At 41.2% G+C, this 10,655-nt stretch overlaps 1 long non-coding RNA gene across 1 annotated transcript; it reads right to left on the bottom strand.

The window, feature by feature from the left end:
• Positions 1 to 6,850: 6,850 nt before the first annotated feature.
• LOC310676704 lies at positions 6,851 to 7,765 on the bottom strand. Its single transcript, XR_014510690.1, has 2 exons — positions 7,670 to 7,765; positions 6,851 to 7,027 (listed from the first exon to the last, which is right to left on the bottom strand). It is a non-coding gene; the product is annotated as an uncharacterized lncRNA (long non-coding RNA).
• Positions 7,766 to 10,655: the final 2,890 nt, after the last annotated feature.

The raw sequence follows: 10,655 nt of genomic DNA, 5'->3' as shown, positions 1-10,655 counted from the left end.
TTAAATTTTCTCTTGTATATTAAGTGGCAAAGAAATTGTCTTAAATAGCCCTGAAGATGGTAATAGTAATAGTAATAATAGTAATAGTAATAATAATAATAATAGTAATAGTAATAATAATAATAATAATAATAATAATAATAATAATTTATACCCTGCCCATCTTGATGGGTTTCCCCAGCCACTCTGGGTGGCTTCCAACAAAATATTAAAATACCATAGTCTGTTAAACATTAAAAGCTTCCCTAAACAGGGCTGCCTTCAGATGTCTCCTAAAAGTCCCGTAGTTGTTTTTTCCTTTGACATCTGCTGGAAGGGCGTTCCACAGGAAAATATATTTGCATTCTACCATCTTCCTTTGCAATTTAAGCTTGGTATGTATTTCTCAAGCCTTTCAAACACTGAAGAAGAGGCTGAAATGTTTCAATACATTATATCTGTGGGGTTTGGCGTGTTTCCTTAGATTTTTTTCTGAACAAAAGTTCACAAAAATATTATAGAAATTTCAAAAAGCATGTAAGAGCATCTATTCCAAACTCTGGAAGGGGCAAATGAGATTCCTTGCCATAATCTAGAGTCTTTAACAATGCAGAGATAAGATCACTGTCGAGGCTGGGGGCTTCTTGGAACGTATGAGCCCTCCTTATCCTAGCAAAGCGTGTTCTCCCTAAAATGAAAGCACGTGTTGCGGTGGGGTCTGCCAGGCCAACCCTCTGTTGCCAGGCAGGTTAATGGTGATTGCCTGAAGCAACGACTGGATGACTGGGTTGCTGGGGCAAATTGCATGTTGCAAATTGGGTGGGTGGGACCAAAGGTTTTAAATATTGGGGCACTCTGCTTTTGCTTTCTCTTTCGCTGAGTGCATCGGATCACCCGCCCGCCCGCCCTCTGTTCTGGTTGACTTTGCTATGCCTGTCATGGGTTCGTCTGCCGTTGGGGCAGGGGCCTAATAGGAATTTTGTCCATTTGGCTGATTGGCTGGTGCCATTTGTTTTTTGCCTACTATTTAGCAATTTGTCAAACTTGTAAGGTTGCGGTTTGGCATTGGTTATAAAAATTGGTGGAGGAGAGGTCAGGATAGGCTGGGCCTGCCCCTCCAATAGTGGTGTGGAAGGGAACTCCGTTAAAGGAATCCTGGGCCTTGCCACGATTTCGTCCAATCCCGGACCAGGGCTGGCAAGCCTTGGGGAGCTGGTTGGGTGAGCGGTGAGGGACTGTCGCTCAGCTCAACTGATCCCCAATATTGTTTTCCCTTCACTGGCTTCCAAGGGAGTTTGGAAAGTCAGTTCTGTCCCAGGCGGGGGGACAGATAGTCATAACGAATGCCTAAGCAACCGCTCACAGATTATGTATTTTAATAAAGTTGTGGCCAAAATTATGCCAAAAACCTTAAACAAAAATTACATGTGATTTGTGAATTATTTTGAGGGGTGGCTTGGGGACCTCCACACGCAATAAGAAAACTTCCTTAGGACAGAACAACAGTGGCAATGAGAACCTGCTGTCACATGTTGCAGATCAAATCTTTGAAAAGATCACAAGTATTTCCATGGGCTAATGATGTCATCAGCCACGACTAGTGTTTGAGGACTCTGGCATAGGTCTATCATGAGCAGAGACAAATAAAAATCATTGAAGCAGATACCAGGAAGCGCCCACAAAATGCATCGAGGCAGAACCCCAAATTCACTCCAATTCTGGGTAGGTTGCAACAATAACCCATTTCCCATCCTTAAGCAATGACACTCCTAATTAAATTCAGCAATCTCAACAAGGCTTCACAATGCTTAAGCAAAGCACCCAAAATCTTATATATTAGGTTTCTATTAATAAAACTTAACAATGTTCTCTTCTGCAAGTTCTCTAGGTCTGAGTGAGATCAGCTGGTTTACTTCCCAGAAGGTTACTATGAGCCAAAGCATCACGTTGTTTTTTTTTAAAAAAATAGTTAAATCCAAATGAGGTGTAGAATTGAGCAATCTTTTCATCCTTTTTTAAAAAAGGAAATTTAGAGATGTTTCAAAATAATAAATAATTGGTGCTTAGCAACAAACATCCCCGCCCCCCGATCGTTACTTAAAGGTTTCTGGAACCTCCAACTGTAAACATGAATACTGGCTGTAGAAGTAAAAGAGTCATTTGTCAGGCCAATTAATAATATATCTTACATTCCAAAGCCAATTAAAGCATGCATGTTTTAAAAATGAAGGGCCACAGTTCGACAGTGAACTTGATCATGCTGGTATGTCTGCTGAATCCTGTCCTGTATCTTATAATTGGCAATAGCAGAAAGAGCTGTACTTTAATTACAGTGAACTAAATGCTTTGTTGTTTTTTTAAAAATGTCATTTAAATCAGTGGATGAATTTAAATATCCTTTGTTAAAACTGGCTATTAACTTTCCTCCTAGTCCAATCATGACAAGGGCAGTTGTGTGCTATTTTAAATTCCTAGGGGGATGCAACTTGGACTTCTGTGTGATCGTTTACCCACCTGAGATTGGAATGCTTGGCTTACTTTAAAAGGCACAAGCCAAATGTCTTCCTTTAATCATATTACTGAGGTGCCCTCTCTTGTTATACTCAATTCAGAGTGATATCACATGACATGAGGGGGGTAGAACCTCAGCTGTCGGATTCTTTTATGGTGCCTGACAGCCTATAAATCCAATATCGTTCTGTCCTTGATGATACCAATGTCATCCCTTGCTAGACATTCTTTCCAACAGAATATTCATGTCTTTAGACATGGTGTGCTTCAACTGCACTATAACTGCATAATGAAGGCAGAGCTGAGATATGGTTCTGAAGCTTTAATCGTAAGCTGTGGCAGATGACTTCTTGTTCATATTTAATTATGTAAATTAAGAGCTAGGAACAGAAGACCCCCAACAACAACAATCCTATTAGAAGAGCTTTTTCTAAGGCTCATAGCCCACTGACTTTCATTAGGAACACAGGTGGGGATGAAAGAGTTAAATTTTCATGTCCCACATGCTGTAGGTCCAGTGAAAATGTTTGGTACGAAACTTAAAGAATCATAGAATTCTAGAGCTAGAAGGGACTCTGAGGGCCATCTAGCTAAACATACCCAACTCTCTCAACTATTCCACATAAGGCTTCGTTTCCAGACCCTTTATCATTTTGGTTACCCTCCTCACCACATCTTCCAGCTTGTCAACATCCTTCTTGAATTGCGGTGTCCAGAATTGGACACAGTGTTCCAGGTGTGGTCTGACCAAAGCAGAATAAAGTGGTACTATTACCCTTGATCTGGGCATTATGCTGAATCCTGACGTAATATCTAATTGTCACAATTAGCATGTCTTAGAGACCTTCAGATACTTGTGGAGCTAGAAGGTCTCTAAGACATTGCAAAACTCAGAAGCATGATGGTAACATAGTCACAAAACCACAGTGGTGGTCATCCTATAGCATCAGAACTAGCATTCTCTGTTACATTCTCTCCAATCTATACAGAGGAGTTTTCTGTTCTGATGCGGGTGGCGCTGTGGGTTAAACCATAGAGCCTAGGGCTTGCCAATCAGAAGGTTGGCAGTTCGAATCCTTGCGAAGGGATGAGCTCCTGTTGTTCGGTCCCAGCTCCTGCCAACCTAGCAGTTTGAATGCACGCCACTGCAAGTAGATAAATAGGTACCACTCCGGCGGGAAGGTAAATGGCGTTTCCGTGCGCTGCTCTGGTTCGCCAGAAGCGGCTTAGTCATGCTGGCCACATGACCCGGAAGCTGTACGCTGGCTCCCTCGGCCAATAAAGCGAGATGAGCGCCACAACCCCAGAGTCGGTCACGACTGGACCTAATGGTCAGGGGTCCCTTACCTTATTCACTTTAATCTTTTTGCCTTAATGCATCCAAGCAAATTGATGAACTTTCAGTGGTTAATCATTTGTAAGCAGTAAACATACAAATGAACCTGAGCGTTAAAAGCTATAGAGATCAGTACAGAGGTTTTTTTAAGCTGCACTTGCTTTTACTACAATTTAGAGTTGGGTAAGAGATTTAAGGCAATGATTATTTGTACTGTCTGAGATCTCCCTTATATACTGAAATGTTCTCTCATAAGATTTGTTCTGGATTCTTTGGGCAGCATATTAGGGTAGAGAGGATTATGCTACCTTATATTTATTCCAAGCCTATTAGCATGAGGATCAATATCTATTTTCAAAAAATGTAGGAAAGGCTCTCTGAGTGTGTCCTGTGAGACTTCAGCTAAAATTTCTCCCCAAAATTTTATATACCTGATTTTACAACAGTTTCCCCATTTTAGATGTGACTTTTTTCAACTTACAGAGTACATATTATTTTCCTATGTCTCTGAACCCACAAATTTCAACTTTTATCCTAAGTATGAATCATTCATGCACAACCATGTCAAAATATTTCTGTAAATCCATATAAATGATTACTGGTCTTGCTTATAAGCCCTGAAGAAATGGGGCATGGGGAATAGATAGAAGAATTTCTGTGCCTGGAATCCCTTCTAGCTACAGCAGATTATCATTCAGACATACTTTGTTTTTCCCTATGGAATATTTGGGCCTCCAACAAGGTACTTCATAGTCTTTTCTTTAATTAACCCAGAAACTGCTTCCCTTTCTATTCCTTCGTCAGTCCATGAAACATTCTGCTTGCTTTCTGATCCACATATTTTTATTTAATATACCTTAAATGCAACCTGGAGGCAGGTGGCGCTGTGGTCTAAACCACTGAGCCTCTTGGGCTTGCCGATCAGCAGGTCGGCGGTTCGAATCACCATGATGGGGTGAGCACCCGCTGCTTGGTCCCAGCTCCTGCCAACCTAGCAGTTCAAAAGCACACCAAAAAGTGCAAGTAGATAAATAGGTACCATTCCGGTGGGAAGGTAAACAGTGTTTCTGTGTGCTGCTCTGGTTTTGGTGTTCCATTGTGCCAGAAGCGGCTTAGTCATGCTGGCCACATGACCCGGAAAAACTGTGGACAAACGCTGGCTCCCTCGGCCTGTAAAGCGAGATGAGTGCCGCAACCTCAGAGTTGTCTGTGACTGGACTTAACTGTCAGGAGTCCTTTACCTTTACCTCTTTAAATGTGACTTAAGTCTTTAAGGAGAGTATGACCTCATCTAAGACAGTCTGAATCCCAATTTTCTGATCTGCACTTCTACTGACCAGGAAGTCCTCTGTCCTGACTTGATTAAGGATAAAGCTATTGGCCCTCCTCCGGTTTACTATTTACATCTCATACTGCTTCAGAACATAAACAGTTTCTTTGTATTTAGAGGGAAATAAGGGAAATATTGGGATGTCAGCGTCGGCAGCATATTGGCACCACACCCAAATCTTGGATAATATTTTTATTATTATTTATACCCCGCCCATCTGGCCAGGTTTCTCCAGCCACTCTGGGCACCTTACAGCATTTATAAAACATAGTGGGTGATCTCATGCAGTGGTTTCATGTACTCTAGCTGTTAAATGACATAGTGGTCAATATTCCTCACCCAGGAACAGCTTTTTAGAATATATGTAAACAGTCAACAACTGTATCACAAACAAAGTGCAAAATGCTCTGGATAACTCAATTCCACCCTGCACATTAATCTGACAGTGAATTTCATATAGGAATTCACAAAGATGAAATTTTGCAAAGATTTCTGTATGTACTGGAATAATAGTTGTGAGCAAATGTTGTCAACGAGGGCTTAACTGTCAGGATGCATCTGGAGCAACCCAGTCAGATGGGCAGCATAAATATAATAAAATTATGACCATTATAGGATGCAGCTGCATCAGAAAAAAACAGTGCCAGTCTTGCTAAATTTGAGAAGCCACTGTGATTGTATGAAAGAGCATCTCTAGCTCTTATCATTGCTGGCATGTTATCTCCCTAGTCATCGTTCAGTGTCAATTCTCTGTTCTTACTAATACAAATGGAGCATCACAAAGAGTAAAGGTAAAGGGACCCCTGACCATTAGGTACAGTCGTGGCCGACTCTGGGGTTGCGGCGCTCATCTCGCTTTATTGGCTGTGGGAGCCAGCGCACAGCTTCTGGGTCCTGTGGCCAGCATGACTAAGCTGCTTCTCGCGAACCAGAGCAGCGCACAGAAACGCCGTTTACCTTCCCGCCAGAGCGGTACCTATTTATCTACTTGCACTTTTGACATGCTTTCGAGCTGCTAGGTTGGCAGGAGCAGGGACCGAGCAATGGGAGCTCACCCCGTCGCGGGGATTTGAACCGCCCACCTTCTGATCAGCAAGTCCTAGTCTCTGTGGTTTAACCGCTCACCACAAATTATCAGGTAAATTTGAGAGGCTTCTTCGCTATATTCCACAGTGAGAAATGTGAACCGTAGGCTCAGGTAGTAGCAGATAGTGATGCTTTTGAAGTGTATAATTAGTTAACCGATTGAGTTTATGAATTTGCCCAGCTTGTAGTGTTTGGTTGTGATATGAATCAAGCACTGTTTCTCCATCTTTTAGAATGCTAAATGAGATTTTGCACATGCTTGATCAGTGTTCAACAGATCAAATCCCCGCAGCCCAGCTGCTTTAAAGGCATACACACAGAAGTCCTTTAATTAGAATACCATATGTGCAGTGCTCTGGAAATATTTTTGTAAGCATGCTTGCTTCCAGTCTCATAATGGACAATATGTTTCTGCGGCTTGTCACCTGGCATTGAATTGTCATTCTCTGGGCGCTCATCCCCTTTGGCCACCAATCTTATTATTCACCCACCACAAGCAGCCATCCTGGCTCTTGTGTACAATATAACATTTGATGCAAAGTTGTGCATGTTGTTTTCTGCATACTGTAGCAAACTAGATAACAACCACACTTCAAAAGAACGCTATATCTTCTAGAAATGAGTCTGGCTATTTTTTATTTAGAAATGAAACCAACCAGGTGTTGTTGCTTCTTCCCCGATAAAGGACAGCTTTGAGGTAGCTTATTTTCATAGTTGGGTTGTTTCATGCTTCACCGAATGGAATTAATAGCCCACAGGTTTATAGCACCCTCAATGGTTGTTACCTAACAAAAAAAGAAAGAAGCTATGCCGTACCACACAAGGTCAGTGTGAACAAACCCAACATGTCAAGTGGTTCAAGTTTAATTTTGAAAGTATCTAAATTTGTCTCCTGAACACTCAGTCTTTCATCTTGAAATACATGTGCCTCCTCCTCCTTAAACCCCACCCTAAATTTTATCTTGCTTCATCACCATGAACTGTTCAAAATCAATTTTACTTGCTGTAAGCTGTCATTTCCTTAATACTATGATTGCCCATGTTTTCATATGACTTTTGAAAGCCCTTCCCACAGACTCGGTTCCTTGAAAAATCCATTTCTGTTTTAATGTTGGTTTAAACTGTATTGGAAAAACCTGATGAGAGTGTCACCCTGAATTATCTTAAAAGTACTACTTATGGGCACGAGACCAGTTCGTTTTTCTTGGTACAAATTAAAGCACATATACTGATTTCTAGGTATCAAAGGGGGAAAAATCAGAAATGCCTTCCATCTGCATCAGTGTCTGAGCAAGAAAGCACATTCTGTTCAACAGAACTTAAGCCTTGTAGTTTATCAGTGCAATCATTTGCATGCTTAATTGGAAGGAAATTCCACTGTCTTTACTAAAGCTTCCCCCCTAGTAAGTATGGAAAACACAACTTACATTCACAGTGGTTATAATCCAGAGATTTCTTCCTTGCTTGCTTATTTTGGGTGATTTTCACCCTGCTTCTTCAGGCAGTCATTTCCTAGACAAGCTAACAAAAAATCAAAATGTAAACACAATAGCAATAATCCGTCAAGTTTTGATTCGTCATTACAAGTATGTAGGCATTTCATGGGGCTTCTTTTTTTATTTAAAAAATCCTCAAATTTCAACATGTCCTCCTCCAGCTTTACCACAAACTGAAGCCTCCCTTCAGGCCAACTCTGTTCCTGGGAATTTTACCAAACTTCCCCGCTTGTATGCTTCTTAACACATTATGCTGAACACATGCATAAGCTGTGAAATGGTGTAACACACCATAGGTGCATAGGTACACATAGGCTGTGCACTGACCGGATGTAATGTGTGAACACCACTTGTACCCATAAATCAGGGGTAGTCAACATGGGGTTTTCCAGATGTTGGACTCCAATCACCCCTGGTTGTCGGCCATGGTGGCTGGGGATGATTGGAACCTGAGAACAACAGCATCTGGAGAGTGTTACTGAACTCAGTTTGGGGGACAAATCTGTCTGCATGGTTACTCCAAAAAACTGTGGAATAGAATGGAAGAAAATTTTGGTAGAGTACACCTGGATAGCGGTCTTGAAATCTGAGAAGCAGAAATGCTAATAAGTCCATAGTCAGTGTGAAGTGTGAAGATTTGTTACTCCATGCGACTGGCAGGGCTGTGTGAGCTTCCCTGTACCCTAATAATGTTAAGAACATGTCAAACCCTAAAATGATGGAAAATTGGTTCAATGGAAAACCCTAAAACAATGGAAAACTGGTCATAGGTCTCTCCTGTGACCTTCCACTTACCGATACAGAACTGATTTTGTGTGTGTGTGTAAGAAAAAGTGGGATGGGGGGGAATGACAAATCAGAATGCAGAAAAATTGGGGGTGTCATTGGAGATATAAATAAATAGACTGTGTTCAGTGCTAGCGGTCACTTCTTTCCCTTTTCCGCTTAATTTTATTTTTTTGACTTAGCTCAATTTTTCTATTTCTGCTTGTTCTGTTTCTCTGGAGCCCAGCTTTCTTTTCTTTTCTTGCTTCAGTTTTTGAAGCTTCTCTTCGCTATTTTCTCCGAGCCAGCCTTTTGAGGCCTGGATATTTGGTTCATGAACAGTTTCAGACACATGCAGTTTTTATAGGTTTTTATTTCCCCTAAAATCCTTTTCATTTTCACTTTACTTTCTCTTTATTCCTTTCTGACTGCACCATTTCAACATTTCCCCCTCTGCATGCTTTAGTACTTATTTCCCATTTGGATCATGCTGGACCATATACACAGGATTCTGCATTCATCTCTCTTAACTCCCCCACCTTAGTTCACAGAGGTTAGTTCCATAGAACCCTGTTTGCTTGGTAGCTATGTGGAGGTGTTGTTGTTGTTGTTTAGTCGTTTAGTCGTGTAAGACTCTTCGTGACCCCATGGACCAGAGCACGCCAGGCACCCCTGTCTTCCACTGCTTCCCGCAGTTTGGTAGCTTTGAGAACACTGTCCAACCATCTCGTCCTCTGACGTCCCCTTCTGCTTGTGCCCTCCATCTTTCCTAACATCAGGTTCTTTTCTTTCTTTCTTTTTTATAGATATTTTATTGAGTTTTACATAAAAGATGAAACAACAAAAAAAGAGAACAACAACCAAAACAGAAAAAATACATAATTACACAAACACAAAACGACAAAAAATATCAAAGAAAAAAGACAAAAATAAAAACAGTTTTATCTTCATAATGTTCCCTGCATTAACGTATTTCTCCGACTTCCCCAGACCTCCCTTCCCTGTATTCCAAGTCATATATTCAAACAACAAATCCCTTCCCTCTGTCTTAATTAATTTTTATCTTAATTTGAATATCTTAATATAACTTAATCTTCTTGTATCTTAAAATATTAGATCTTTTAATTTTTAAACTTTTTACTAATAACCTTTTACATTCAATCTGATGTCATTTTAACTTTCATTAATCTTATAGTATTTCTGTAGATAATCTTTAAACTTCCTCCAATCTTCTTTCACCGTCTCTCCTCCCTGGTCTCTGATTCTGCCGGTCATTTCAGCCAATTCCATGTAGTCCATTACTTTCATCTGCCATTCTTCCAGGGTGGGTAACGCTTGTGTCTTCCAATACTGTGCGATGAGTATTCTTGCTGCTGTTGTAGCGTACATAAAGAAAGTCCTGTCCTTCTTTTGTACCTGTTGGCCGACCATGCCCAGGAGAAAGGCCTCTGGTTTCTTCAGAAAGGTGTATTTAAACACTTTTTTCATTTCATTATAGATCATCTCCCAGAAGGTCTTAATCCTCGGGCATGTCCACCCAAGGTGAAAAAAAGTACCTTCAGCTTCTTCCCAAGACGTCAGATTCTAGTCCTTTAAAAGCACTTTTTGGGTTTTAGCACACAAAGTCTTTGTTTTCAACTATTTACAGAGCGGAAGGCTGACTTCCTGTTTAGACCTTACCGCTTCGGTTCCAATTAAATTACTTCTTTTACTTTAAGTCCCAATTCTTTCCCAAAATTATATGCTTATTTCCTTTATAGTTTTGTATTTCCCCTACTCACGGGTACTTCTTTTTGTAATCCAAATTGTCCCAAGAAGAAGCTGAGCGCTCTCCGATTACAGCTGTGCGACGTCGCTCCGAGGAAGTAGCGATCGACTCTCAGCACCGCGCCAGCCCCCTCCCCGCCGATTGTGTGTCGAGGTCCCCCAGGCCACCCCAATAACTCACACATCACACATCAAAATTTGTTTAAGGTTTTTGGCATGTTTGTGGCCACAACTTTATTTAAATACACACATGTGAGTGGTTGCTTAGGCATTGGTTACGGCTATCTGTCCTTGCCCCAGGGACAGAACTGACTTCCGGATTCCAGCGGAAGCCAGTCAGGGAAGCAATATTGGGGAGAAATGAAGCTGGGCCTCAGTCCCTCAC

Source organism: Podarcis tiliguerta (assembly GCF_965153285.1).
Source record: "Podarcis tiliguerta genome assembly, chromosome: 4".
Taxonomy (NCBI): Eukaryota; Metazoa; Chordata; class Lepidosauria; order Squamata; family Lacertidae; genus Podarcis; species Podarcis tiliguerta.
The sequence above is the reverse complement of the archived record's forward strand: the minus strand, read 5'-3'. Positions and strand labels throughout refer to the sequence as shown.